Source organism: Anser anser (assembly GCF_964211835.1).
Source record: "Anser anser genome assembly, chromosome: 2".
Lineage (NCBI taxonomy): Eukaryota > Metazoa > Chordata > Aves > Anseriformes > Anatidae > Anser > Anser anser.
In genome coordinates, this window is record NC_139721.1 from 98,543,986 (window position 1) to 98,558,104 (window position 14,119).

Genomic DNA, 14,119 nt, shown 5'->3' on the forward strand with positions numbered 1-14,119 from the left:
TGCATCCCCAGTGGTGCCAGTGCGCTCTCTGGACTCACTGCAGTGCATCCCCAGTGGTGCCAGTGCACTCTCTGGTCTCACTGCACTGCATCCCCAGTGGTGCCAGTGCAGTCTCTGGACTCACTGCACTGCATCCCCAGTGGTGCCAGCGCACTGTCTGGACTCACTGCAGTGCATCCCCAGTGGTGTCAGTGCACTCTCTGGACTCACTGTACTGCACCCCCAGTGGTACCAGTGCACTCACTGGACTGACTGCACTGCAACCCCAGTGGTGCCAGTGTGCTCTCTGGAGTCACAGCACTGCATCCCCAGTGGTGCCAGTGCACTCACTGGACTCACTGCACTGCATCACAGGTGGTGCCAGTGCACTCTCTGGACTCACTGCAGTGAATCACCGGTGGTGCCAGTGTACTCTCTGCAGTCACTGCACTGCATCCCCAGTGGTGCCAGTGCACTCACTGGACTCACTGGACTGCATCCCCAGTGGTGCCAGTGAACTCTCTGGACTCACTGCACTGCATCCCCAGTGGTGCCAGTGTACTCTCTGGACTCACTGCAGTGCATCCCCAGTGGTGCCAGAGCACTCTCTGGACTCACTGCACTGCATCCGCAGTGGTGCCAGTGCACTCTCTGGACTCACTGCACTGCATCCCCAGTGGTGTCAGTGCACTCTCTGGACTCACTGAAGTGCATCCCCAGTTGTGCCAGTGCACTCTCTGGACTCACTGCACTGCATCCCCAGTGGTGCCAGTGCACTCTCTCGAATCACTGCACTACATCCCCAGTGGTGCCAGTGCGCTCACTGGACTCACTGTACTGCATCATCAGTGGTGCCAGTGCACTCTCTGGAGTGACTGCAGTGCATCCCCAGTGGTGCCAGTGCACTCTCTGGACTCACTGCACTGCATCTCAAGTGGTACCAGTGCACTCTCTGGACTCACTGCACTGCATCCCCAGTGGTGCCAGTGCACTCTCTCGAGTCACTGTACTACATCCCCAGTTGTGCCAGTGCACTCACTGGACTCACTGTACTGCATCCCCAGTGGTGCTAGTGCACTCTCTGGACTCACTGCAGTGCATCCCCAGTGGTGCCAGTGCACTCTTTGGACTCACTGAAGTGCATTCTCAGTGGTGCCAGCGCACTGTCTGGACTCACTGCACTGCATCCCCAGTGGTGCCAGTGCACTCTCTGGACTCACTTCACTGCATCCCCAGTGGTGCCAGTGCACTCTCTGGAGTCACTGAAGTACATCCCCAGTGGTGCCAGTGCACTCTCTGGACTCACTGCAGTGCATCCACAGTGGTGCCAGTGCACTCACTGGACTCACTGCAGTGCATTCCCTCTGGTGCCAGTGCACTGTCTGGACTCACTGCACTGCATACCCAGTGGTGCCAGTGCACTCTCTGGACTCACTGCACTGCATCCCCAGTGGTGCCAGTGCATTCTCTGGACTCACTGCAGTGCATCACCAGTGGTGCCAGTGCACTCTCTGGACTCACTGAGGTGCATCCCCAGTGGTGCCAGTGCAATCTCTGGACTCACTGCAGTGCATCCCCAGTGGTGCCAGTGCACTCACTGGACTCACTGCACTGCATCCCCAGTGGTGCCAGTGCACTCTCTGGACTCACTGCACTGCATCCCCAGTGTTCACAGTGCACTCTCTGCACTCACTACACTGCATCCCCACTGGTGCCAGTGCACTCTCTGGACTCATTGCAGTGCATCCCCACTGGTGCCAGTGCACTCTGTGGACTCACTGCACTGCATCCCCAGTGGTGTCAGTGCACTCTCTGGACTCACTGAACTGCATCCCCAGTGGTGCCAGTGCACTCTCTGGACTCACTGCACTGCATCCCCAGTGGAGCCCGTGCACTCTCTGGACTCACTGAAGTGCATCCCCAGTGGTGCCAGTGCACTCTCTGGACTCACTGCAGTGCATCCCCGTAGGTGCCAGTGCACTCTCTGGACTCACTGCAGTGCATCCCCAGTGGTGCCAGTGCACTCTCTGGACTCACTGAAGTGCATTCTCAGTGGTGCCAGTGCACTCTCTGGACTCACTGCAGTGCATCCCCAGTGGTGCCAGTGCACTCTCTGGACTCACTGCAGTGCATCCCTAGTGGTGCCAGTGCACTCTCTGGGCTCACTGCAGTGCATCCCCAGTGGTGCCAGTGCACTCTCTTGACTCACTGCACTGCATCCCCAGTGGTGCCAGTGTACTCACTGGATTCACTGCACTGCATTCCCCAGTGGTGCTAGTGCACTCTCTGGACTCACTGCAGTGCATCCCCAGTGGTGCCAGTGCACTCTCTGGACTCACTGCAGTGCATCCCCAGTGCTGCCAGTGCACTCTCTGGACTCACTGCACTGCATCCCCAGTGGTGCCAGTGCACTCTCTGGACTCACTGCACTGCATCCCCAGTGGTGCCAGTGCACTCTCTGGACTCACTGCACTGCATCCCCAGTGGTGCCAGTGCACTCTCTGGACTCACTGCACTGCATCCCCAGTGGTGCCAGTGCACTCTCTGGACTCACTGCACTGCATCCCCAGTGGTACCACTGCACTCTCTGGACTCACTGCAGTGCATCCCCAGTGGTGCCAGTGCACTCTCTGGACTCACTGCAGTGCATCCCCACTGCTGCCAGTGCACTCTCTGGACTCACAGCAGTGCATCCCCAGTGGTGCCAGTGCACTCTCTGGACTCACTGCACTGCATCCCCAGTGGTGCCAGTGCACTCTCTGGACTCACTGAAGTGCATCCCCAGTGCTGCCAGTGCACTCTCTGGACTCACTGCAGTGCATCCCAAGTGGTGCCAGTGCACTCTCTGGACTCACTGCACTGCATCCCCAGTGGTGCCAGTGCACTCTCTCGAATCACTGCACTACATCCCCAGTGGTGCCAGTGCGCTCACTGGACTCACTGTACTGCATCATCAGTGGTGCCAGTGCACTCTCTGGAGCGACTGCAGTGCATCCCCAGTGGTGCCAGTGCACTCTCTGGACTCACTGCACTGCATCTCAAGTGGTACCAGTGCACTCTCTGGACTCACTGCACTGCATCCCCAGTGGTGCCAGTGCACTCTCTCGAGTCACTGTACTACATCCCCAGTTGTGCCAGTGCACTCACTGGACTCACTGTACTGCATTCCCAGTGGTGCTAGTGCACTCTCTGGACTCACTGCAGTGCATCCCCAGTGGTGCCAGTGCACTCTTTGGACTCACTGAAGTGCATTCTCAGTGGTGCCAGTGCACTCTCTGAACTCACTGCACTGCATCCCCAGTGGTGCCAGTGCACTCTCTGGACTCACTGAAGTGCATTCTCAGTGGTGCCAGTGCACTCTCTGGACTCACTGCAGTGCATCCCTAGTGGTGCCAGTACACTCACTGGACTCACTGCACTGCATCCCCATTGTTGCCAGTGCACTCTCTGGACTCACTGCACTGCATCCCCAGTGGTGCCAGTGCACACTCTGGACTCACTGCACTGCATCCCCAGTGGTGCCAGTGCACTCTCTGGACTCACTGCACTGCAACCCCAGTGTTGCCAGTGCACTCTCTAGACTCACTGCACTGCATCCCCAGTATTGCCAGTGCACTCTCTGGACTCACTGCACTGCATCCCCAGTGGTGCCAGTGCACTCTCTGGACTCACTTCAGTGCATCCCCAGTGGTGCCAGAGCACTCTCTGGACTCACTGCACTGCATCCCCAGTGGTGCCAGTGCACTCTCTGGACTCACTGCACTGCATCCCCAGTGGTGCCAGTGCACTCTCTGGACTCACTGCACTGCATCCCCAGCATTGCCAGTGCACTCTCTGGACTCACTGCACTGCATCCCCAGTGGTGCCAGTGCACTCTCTGGACTCACTGCACTGCATCCCCAGTGGTGCCACTGCACTCTCTGGACTCACTGCACTGCATGTCCAGTGGTGCCAGTGCACTCTCTGCACTCACTGCACTGCATCCCCAGTGGTGCCAGTGCACTCACTGGACTCACTGCAGTGCATTCCCTCTGGTGCCAGTGCAGTCTCTGGACTCACTGCACTGCATCCCCAGTGGTGCCAGTGCGCTCTCTGGACTCACTGCAGTGCATCCCCAGTGGTGCCAGTGCACTCTCTGGACTCACTGCAGTGCATCACCAGTGGTGCCAGTGCACTCTCTGGACTCACTGCAGTGCATCCCCAGTGGTGCCAGTGCACTCTCTGGACTCACTGCACTGCATCCCCTGTCGTGCCAGTGCACTCTCTGGACTCACTGCACTGCATCCTCTGTGCTGCCAGTGCACTCTCTGGACTCACTGCACTGCATCCCCAGTGGTGCCAGTGCACTCTCTGGACTCACTGTACTGCATCCCCAGGGGAGCGCGTGCACTCTCTGGACTCACTGAAGTGCATCCCCAGTGGTGCCAGTGCACTCTCTGGACTCACTGCACTGCATCCCCAGTGGTGCCAGTGCACTCTGTGGACTCACTGCAGTGCATCCCCAGTGGTGCCAGTGCACTCTCTGGACTCACTGAAGGGCATTCTCAGTGATGCCAGTGCACTCTCTGGACTCACTGCAGTGCATCCCCAGTGGTGCCAGTACACTCACTGGACTGACTGCACTGCATCCCCAGTGGTGCCAGTGCACTCTCTGGTCTCACCGCACCGCATCCCCAGTGGTTCCAGTGCACTCTCTGGAGTAACTGCAGTGCATCACCAGTGGTGCCAGTGCACTCTCTGGACTCACTGCAGTGCATCCCCAGTGGTGCCAGAGCACTCTCTGGACTCACTTCACTGCATCCCCAGTGGTGCCAGTGCACTCTCTGGACTCCTGGCACCGCATCCCCAGTGGTGCCAGTGCACTCTCTGGGCTCACTGCAGTGCATCCCCAGTGGTGCCAGTGCACTCTCTTGACTCACTGCACTGCATCCCCAGTGGTGCCAGTGCACTCACTGGATTCACTGCACTGCATCCCCAGTGGTGCTAGTGCACTCTCTGGACTCACTGCACTGCATCCCCAGTGGTACCAGTGCACTCTCTGGACTCACTGAAGTGCATTCTCAGTGGTGCCAGTGCACTCTGTGGACTCACTGCAGTGCATCCCCAGTGGTGCCAGTGCGCTCTCTGGACTCACTGCACTGCATCCCCAGTGGTGCCAGTGCACTCTCTGGACTCACTGCACTGCATCCCCAGTGGTGCCAGTGCACTCTCTGGTCTCACCGCACTGCACCCTGAGTGGTGCCAGTGCACTCTCTGGACTCACTGCACTGCATCCCCAGTGGTGCCATTGCACTCTCTGGACTCACTGCAGTGCATCCCCAGTGGTGCCACTGCACTCTCTGGACTCACTGCACTGCATCCCCAGTGGTACCAGTGCACTCTGTGGACTCACTGCAGTGCATCCCCAGTGGTGCCAGTGCACTCTCTGGACTCACTGCACTGCATCCCCAGTGGTGCCAATGCACTCTCTAGACTCACTGCACTGCATCCCCAGTGGTGCCAGTGCACTCTCTGGACTCACTGAAGTGCATCCCCAGTGGTGCCAGTGCACTCTCTGGAGTCACTGCACTGCATCCCCAGTGGTGCTAGTGCCTTCTGTGGACTCACTGCAGTGCATCCCCAGTGGTGCCAGTGCACTCTCTGGACTCACTGAAGGGCATTCTCAGTGGTGCCAGTGCACTCTCTGGACTCACTGCACTGCATCCCCAGTGGTGCCAGTGCACTCTCTGGACTCACTGCACTGCATCCCCAGTGGTGCCAGAGCACTCTCTGGACTCACTGCAATGCATCCCCAGTGGTGCCAGTGCACTCTCTGGACTCACTGCACTGCATCCCCAGTGTTGCCAGTGCACTCTCTGGACTCACTGCACTGCATCCCCAGTGGTGCCAGTGCACTCTCTGGACTCCCGGCACCGCATCCCCAGTGGTGGCAGTGAACTCTCTGGACTTGCTGCACTGCATCCCCAGTGGTGCCAGTGCACTCTCTGGACTCACTGATGTGCATCCCCATTGGTGCCTGTGCACTCTCTGCAATAACTGCAGTGCATCCCCAGCGGTGCCAAAGCACTCTCTGGACTCCCGGCACCGCATTCCCAGTGGTGCCAGTGCACTCTCTGGGCTCACTGCAGTGCATCCCCAGTGGTGCCAGTGCACTCTCTGGGGTCACTGCAGTGCATCCCCAGTGGTGCCAATGCACTCTCTGGACCTCCGGCACCGCATCCCCAGTGGAGCCAGTGCACTCTCTGGACTCGCGGCACTGCATCCCCAGTGGTTCCAGTGCACTCTCTCGAGTCACTGCACTACATCCCCAGTTGTGCCAGTGCACTCACTGGACTCACTGTACTGCATCATCAGTGGTGCCAGTGCACTCTCTGGACTCACTGCACTGCATCCCCAGTGGTGCCAGTGCACTCTCTGGAATCACTGCACTGCATCCCCAGTGGTGCCAGTGCTATCCCTGGACTCACTGTAGTGCATCCCCAGTGGTGCCAGTGCACTCTCTGGACTCACTGCAGTGCATCCCCAGTGGTGCCAGTGCACTCTCTGGACTCACTGAAGTGCATCCCCAGTGGTGCCAGTGCACTCTCTGGACTCACTGCAGTGCATCCCCAGTGGTGCCAGTGCACTCACTGGACTCACTGCACTGCATCCCCAGTGGTGCCAGTGCACTCTCTGGGCTCACTGCAGGGCATCCCCAGTGGTGCCAGAGCACTCTATGGACTCACTGCACTGCATCCCTAGTGGTGCCAGTGCACTCTCTGGACTCACTGCACTGCATCCCCAGTGCTGCCAGTGCACTCTCTGGACTCACTGCAGGGCATCCCCGGTGGAGCCAGTGTACTCTCAGGACTCACTGCAGTGCATCCCCAGTGGTGCCAGTGCACTCTCTGGACTCACTGCAGTGCATCCCCAGTGGTGCCAGTGCACTCTCTGGCGTCACTGCCCTGCATCCCCCGTGGTGCAAGTGCACTCTCTGGACTCACTGGAGTGCATCACCTGTGGTGCCAGTGCACTCTATGGACTCACTGCACTGCATCCCCACTGCTGCCAGTGCACTCTCTGGACTCACTGCACTGCATCACCTGTGGTGCCAGTGCACTCTCTGGACTCACTGCACCGCATCCGCAGTGGTGCCAGTGCACTCTCTAGAGTCACTGCACTGCATCCCCAGTTGTGCCAGTGCACTCTCTGGACTCACTGCAGTGCATCCCCATTGGTGCCAGTGCACTCTCTGGAGTGACTGCAGTGCATCCCAAGTGGTGCCAGTGCACTCTCTGGACTCGCGTCACTGCATCCCCAGTGGTGCCAGTGCACTCTCTGGACTCACTGCAGTGCATCCCCAGTGGTGCCAGTGCACTCTCTGGACTCATTGAAGTGCATTCTCAGTGGTGCCAGTGCACTCTCTGGACTCACTGCAGTGCATCCCCAGTGGTGCTAGTGCACTCTGGACTCACTGCAGTGCATCCCCAGTGGTGCCAGTGCACTCTCTGGACTAACTGCACTGCATCCCCAGTAGTGCCAGTGCACTCTCTGGACTCACTGCAGTGCATTCCCGGTGGTGCCAGTGCACTCTCTGGACTCACTGCAGTGCATCCCCAGTGGTGCTAGTTCACTCTGGACTTACTGCAGTGCATCCCCAGTGGTACCAGTGCACTCTCTGGACTCACTGTACTGCATCCCCAGTGGTGCCAGTGCACTCTCTGGACTCACCGCACTGCACCCTGAGTGGTGCCAGTGCACTCTCTGGACTCACCGCACCGCATCCCCAGTGGTGCCAGTGCACTCTCTAGAGTCACTGCGCTGCATCCCCAGTGGTGCCAGTGCACTCCCTGGACTCACTGTACTGCATCCCCAGTGGTGCCAAAGCACTCTCTGGACTCCCGCCACCGCATCCCCATTGGTTCCAGTGCACTCTCTGGACTCACTGCACTGCATCCCCAGTGGTGCCAGTGCACTCTCTGGACTCACTGCACCGCATCCCCAGTGGTGCCAGTGCACTCTCTGGAGTGATTGCAGTGCATCCGCAGTGGTGCCAGTGCACTCTCTGGACTCACTGCACTGCATCCCCAGTGGTGCCAGTGCACTCTCTGGACTCACTGAAGTGCATCCCCAGTGGTGCCAGTGCACTCTCTGGACTCACTGCAGTGCATCCCCAGTGGTGCTAGTGCACTCTGGACTCACTGCAGTGCATCCCCAGTGGTGCCAGTGCACTCTCTGGACTAACTGCACTGCATCCCCAGTAGTGCCAGTGCACTCTCTGGACTCACTGCAGTGCATTCCCGGTGGTGCCAGTGCACTCTCTGGACTCACTGCAGTGCATCCCCAGTGGTGCTAGTTCACTCTGGACTTACTGCAGTGCATCCCCAGTGGTACCAGTGCACTCTCTGGACTCACTGTACTGCATCCCCAGTGGTGCCAGTGCACTCTCTGGACTCACCGCACTGCACCCTGAGTGGTGCCAGTGCACTCTCTGGACTCACCGCACCGCATCCCCAGTGGTGCCAGTGCACTCTCTAGAGTCACTGCGCTGCATCCCCAGTGGTGCCAGTGCACTCCCTGGACTCACTGTACTGCATCCCCAGTGGTGCCAAAGCACTCTCTGGACTCCCGCCACCGCATCCCCATTGGTTCCAGTGCACTCTCTGGACTCACTGCACTGCATCCCCAGTGGTGCCAGTGCACTCTCTGGACTCACTGCACCGCATCCCCAGTGGTGCCAGTGCACTCTCTGGAGTGATTGCAGTGCATCCGCAGTGGTGCCAGTGCACTCTCTGGACTCACTGCACTGCATCCCCAGTGGTGCCAGTGCACTCTCTGGACTCACTGAAGTGCATCCCCAGTGGTGCCAGTGCACTCTCTGGACTCACTGCAGTGCATTCCCGGTGGTGCCAGTGCACTCTCTGGACTCACTGCAGTGCATCCCCAGTGGTGCTAGTGCACTCTGGACTCACTGCAGTGCATCCCCAGTGGTGCCAGTGCACTCTCTGGACTCACTGCACTGCATCCCCAGTGGTGCCAGTGCACTCTCTGGACTCACTGTACTGCATCCCCAGTGGTGCCAGTGCACTCTCTGGTCTCACCGCACTGCACCCTGAGTGGTGCCAGTGCACTCTCTGGACTCACTGCACTGCATCCCCAGTGGTGCCAGTGCACTCTCTAGAGTCACTGCATTGCATCCCCAGTGGTGCCAGTGCACTCTCTGGACTCACTGTACTGCATCCCCAGTGGTGCCAAAGCACTCTCTGGACTCCCGCCACCGCATCCCCAGTGGTTCCAGTGCACTCTCTGGACTCACTGAAGTGCATCCCCAGTGGTGCCAGTGCACTCTCTGGACTCACTGCACCGCATCCCCAGTGGTGCCAGTGCACTCTCTGGAGTGACTGCAGTGCATCCCCACTGGTGCCAGTGCACTCTCTGGACTCGCGTCAATGCATTCCCAGTAATGCTAATGCACTCTCTGGACTCACTGCACTGCATCCCGAGTGGTGGCAGTGCACTCTCTGGACTCACTGCACTGCATCCCCAGTGCTGCCAGTGCTCTCTCTGGACTCACTGCACTGCATCCTCATTGGTGCCAGTGCACTCTCTGGACTCACTGCAGTGCATCACCAGTGGTGCCAGTGCACTCTCTGGACTCACTGCGCTGCATCCCCAGTGGTGCCAGTACACTCACTGGACTCACTGCACTGCATCCCCAGTGGTGCCAGTGCAGTCTCTGCACTCACTGAAGTGCATCTCCAGTGGTGCCAGTGCACTCTCTGGACTCACTGTAGTGCATCCCCAGTGGTGCCAGTGCACTCACTGGACTCACTGCACTGCATCCCCAGTGGTGCCAGTGCTATCCCTGGACTCACTGTAGTGCATCCCCAGTGGTGCCAGTGCACTCTCTGGACTCACTGCAGGGCATCCCCAGTGGTGCCAGTGCACTCTCTGCACTCACTTCACTGCATCGCCAGTGGTGCCAGTGCACTCTCTGTACTCACTGCACTGCATTCCCAGTGGTGACAGTGAAGTCTTTGGACTCACTGCACTCCATCCCCACTGGTGCGTTTGCACTCCCTGGACTCACTGCACTGCTCCAGCCGCGGCAGCCGCTCCACCCGCGGTAGCCCTCCAGCCGTGGCAGCCGCTCCACTCGGTAGCGGCTGGAGCGGCTGCCGCGGCTGGAGCGGCTGGAGCGGCTGCCGCGGCTGGAGCGGCTGCCGCGATTGGAGCGGCTGCCGCGGCTGGAGCGGATGCCGCGGCGGAGCGGCTGGAGCGGCTGCCGCGGCTGGAGCGGCTGGAGGAGCTACCGCGGCTGGAGCGGTTAACGCGGCTGGAGCGGATGCCGAGGCTGGAGCGGATGCCGCGGCTGGTGCGGCTGGAGAGGCTGCCGCGGCTGGCGCAGTGCAGTGAGTCCAGAGAGTGCACTGGCACCTTGGGGATGCAGTGCAGTGCGTAAAGAAAGTGCACTGGCACCATTGGGGATGCAGTGCAGTGAGTCCAGAGAGTGTACTGGCACCACTGGGGATGCAGTGCTGTGAGTCCAGAGAGTGCACTGGCACCACTGGGGATGCAATGCAGTGAGTCCAGAGAGTGCACTGGCACCACTGGGCATGCACTGCTGTGAGTCCAGAGAGTGCCCCGGCAACACCGGGAATGCACTACAGTGACTGCAGAGACTGCACTGACACCACTGCGGATGCAGTGCCGCGAGTCCAGAGAGTGCACTGGCAAAACTGGGGATACGGTGCCGGGAGTCCAGAGAGTGCTTTGGCACCACTGGGGATGCACTGCAGTTAGTCCAGAGAGTGCACTGGCACCACTGGGGATGCAGTGCCGTGAGTCCAGCGAATGCACTGGCACCACTGGGGATACGGTGCCGGGAGTCCAGAGAGTGCACTGACACCACTGGGGATGCGGTGCCTAGAGTCCAGAGAGTGCTTTGGCACCACTGGGGATGCAGTGCAGTGTGTCCACAGAGTGCACTGACACCAGTGGGAATGCGGTGCAGTGATTCCAGAGAGTGCACTGGCACCACTGGGGATGCACTGCAGTGAGTCCAGAGAGTGCACTGGCACCACTGAGAATGCATTTCAGTGAGTCCAGAGAGTGCCGTTCCAGCCTCGGCATCCGATCCAGCCGAGCCAACCCCGCGGTAGCCCCTCCAGCCGCGGCAGACGCTCCAGCCACGGCAGCCGCTCCAGCAGCTCCAGCCGCGGCAGCCGCTCCAGCCGCTACCGAGTGGAGCGGCTGCCACGGCTGGAGGGCTACCGCGGGTGGAGCGGCTGCCGAGGCTGGAGCAGTGCAGTGAGTCCAGGGAGTGCAAAGGCACTAGTGGGGATGGAGTGCAGTGAGTCCAGAGACTTCACTGTCACCACTGGGAATGCAGTGCAGTGAGTCCAGGGAGTGCACTTGCACCACTGGGGATGCAGCGCAGTGACTCCAGAGAGTGCACTGACACCACTGGGGATGCACTTCAGTCAGTCCAGTGAGTGTACTGGCACCACTGGGGATGCAGTGCAGTGAGTCCAGAGAGTGCACTGGCTCCACTGAGATTGCACTTCAGTGAGTCCAGAGAGTGCACTGGCTCCACTGGGGATACAGTGCAGTGAGTCAAGAGAGTGCACTGGCAGGACTGGGGATGCAGTGCAGTGACTCCAGAGAGTGCACTGGCACCACTGGGGATGCAGTGCAGTGAATCCAGTGAGTGCACTGGCACCACCGAGGATGCAGTGCAGTGAGTCCAGAGAGTGCACTGGCACCACTGGGGATGCAGTGCAGTGAGTCCAGAGATTTGCACTGGCACCACTGGGGATGCAGTGCTGTGACTTCTGAGAGCGCTCTGGCACCACTGGGGATGCAGTGCAGTGAGTCCAGAGAGTGCACTGGCACCACTGGGGATGCACTGCAGGGAGCCCAGAGAGTGCACTGGCACCACTGGGGAAGCAGTGCAGTGAGTCCAGAGAGTGCAGTGGCACCACTGGTGATGCAGTTTAGTGAGTCCAGAGACTGCACTGGCACCACTGGGGATGCAGTGCAGTGAGTCCAGTGAGTGTACTGGCACCACTGGGGTGCACTGCAGTGAGTCCAGAGAGTGCACTGGCACCACTGGGGATGCACTGCAGTGAGTCCAGAGAGTGCAGTGGCACCACTGGGGATGCACTGCAGTGAGTCCAGAGAGTGCTTTGGCACCAGTGGGGATGCACTGCAGTTACTCCAGAGACTGCACTGGCACCACTGGGGATGCAGTGCAGTGAGTCCAGAGAGTGCACTGGCACCAGTGGGGATGCACTGCAGTGAGTCCAGAGAGTGCACTGGCACCACTGGGGATGCAGTGCAGTGAGTCCAGAGAGTGCACTGTCACCACTGTGGATGCAGTACAGTGAGTCCACAGAGTGCACTGGCACCACTGGGGATGCAGTGCAGTGAGTCCAGAGAGTGCACTGGCACCACTGGGGATGCACTGAAGTGAGTCCAGAGAGTGCACTGGCACCACTAGGGATGCAGTGCAGTGAGTCCAGAGAGTGCACTGGCACTACTGGGGATGCAGTGCAGTAAGTCCAGAGAGTGCACTGGCACCACTGGGGATGCACTGCAGTGAGTCCAGAGAGTGCACTGTCACTACTGGGGATGCAGTGCAGTGAGTCCAGAGAGTGCACTGGCACCACTGGGGATGCAGTGCAGTGAGTCCAGAGAGTGCACTGGCACCACTGGGGATGCACTGCAGTGAGTCCAGAGATTGCACTGGCACCACTGGGGATGCAGTACAGTGAGTCCACACAGTGCACTAGCACCACTGGGGATGCAGTGCAGTGAGTCCAGAGAGTGCACTGGCACCACTGGTGATGCAGTGCAGTGAGTCCAGAGAGTGCACAGGCACCACTGGTGATGCACTGCTGTGAGTCCAGAGAGTGCTCTTGCACCACAGGGGTTGCAGTGCAGTGACTCAAGAGAGTGGACTGGCAGCACTGGGGATGCAGTGCAGTGAGTCCAGAGAGTGCACTGGCACCACTGGAGATGCAGTGCAGTGAGTCCAGAGAGTGCAATGGCACCACTGCGGATGCACTGCAGTGAGTCCAGAGAGTGCACTGGCTCCACTGGGGATGCACTGCAGTGAGTCCAGAGAGTGCACTGGCACCACTGGGGATGCACTGCAGTGAGTCCAGAGAGTGTACTGGCACCACTGGGGATGCACTTCAGTGAGTCCAGAGAGTGCACTGGCACCAGTGGGGATGCAGTGCAGTGAGTCCAGAGAGTGCACTGGCACCACTGGGGATGCACTGCAGTGAGTCCAGAGAGTACACTGGCACCACTGGGGATGCAGTGCAGTGAGTCCAGAGAGTGCACTGGCACCACTGGGTATGTGTCCAGTGAGTCCAGTGAGTGCACTGGCACCACTGGGGATGCAGTGCAGTGAGTCCAGAGATTGCACTGGCACCAGTGGGGATGCAGTGCAGTGAGTCCAGAGAGTGCACTGGCACCACTGGGGGTGCAGTACAGTGAGTCCAGAGAGTGCACTGGCACCACTGGGGATGCACTTCAGTGAGTCCAGACAGTGCACTGGCACCACTGGGGATGCCCTGCAGTGAGTCCAGAGAGTGCACTGGCACCACGGGGGATGCAGTGCAGTGAGTCCAGAGAGTGCACTGGCACCACTGGGGATGCAGTGCAGTCAGTCCAGTGAGTGTACTGGCACCACTGGGGATGCACTGCAGTGAGTCCAGAGAGTGCACTGGCACCACTGAGAATGCACTTCAATGAGTCCAGAGAGCACACTGGCACCACTGGGGATGCAGTTCAGTGAGTCCAGAGAGTGCACTGGCACCACTGGGGATGCAGTGCAGTGAGTCCAGAGAGTGCACTGGCACCACTGGGGATGCAGTGCAGTGAATCCAGTGAGTGCACTGGCACCACTTGTGATGCAGTGCAGTGAATCCAGTGAGTGCACTGGCACCACTGGGGATGCAGTGCAGTGAGTCCAGAGAGTGCACTGGCACCACTGGGGATGCACTGCAGTGAGTCCAGAGAGTGCACTGGCACCACTGGGGATGCACTGCAGTGAGTCCAGAGAGTGCACTGTCACTACTGGGGATGCAGTGCAGTGAGTCCAGAGAGTGCACTGGCACCACTGGGGATGCACTGCAGTGAGTCCTGAGAG

At 59.6% G+C, this 14,119-nt stretch overlaps 2 long non-coding RNA genes across 2 annotated transcripts in view; one reads left to right on the forward strand and one right to left on the reverse strand.

Moving 5' to 3' along the window:
* The window catches only part of LOC310893320, a 56,446-nt gene that overhangs the window by 16,652 nt on the left and 25,675 nt on the right, over positions 1-14,119 (reverse strand). The window lies entirely within an intron of this gene.
* Positions 1-14,119, forward strand: part of LOC310893326 — a 53,552-nt gene that overhangs the window by 2,208 nt on the left and 37,225 nt on the right. The window lies entirely within an intron of this gene.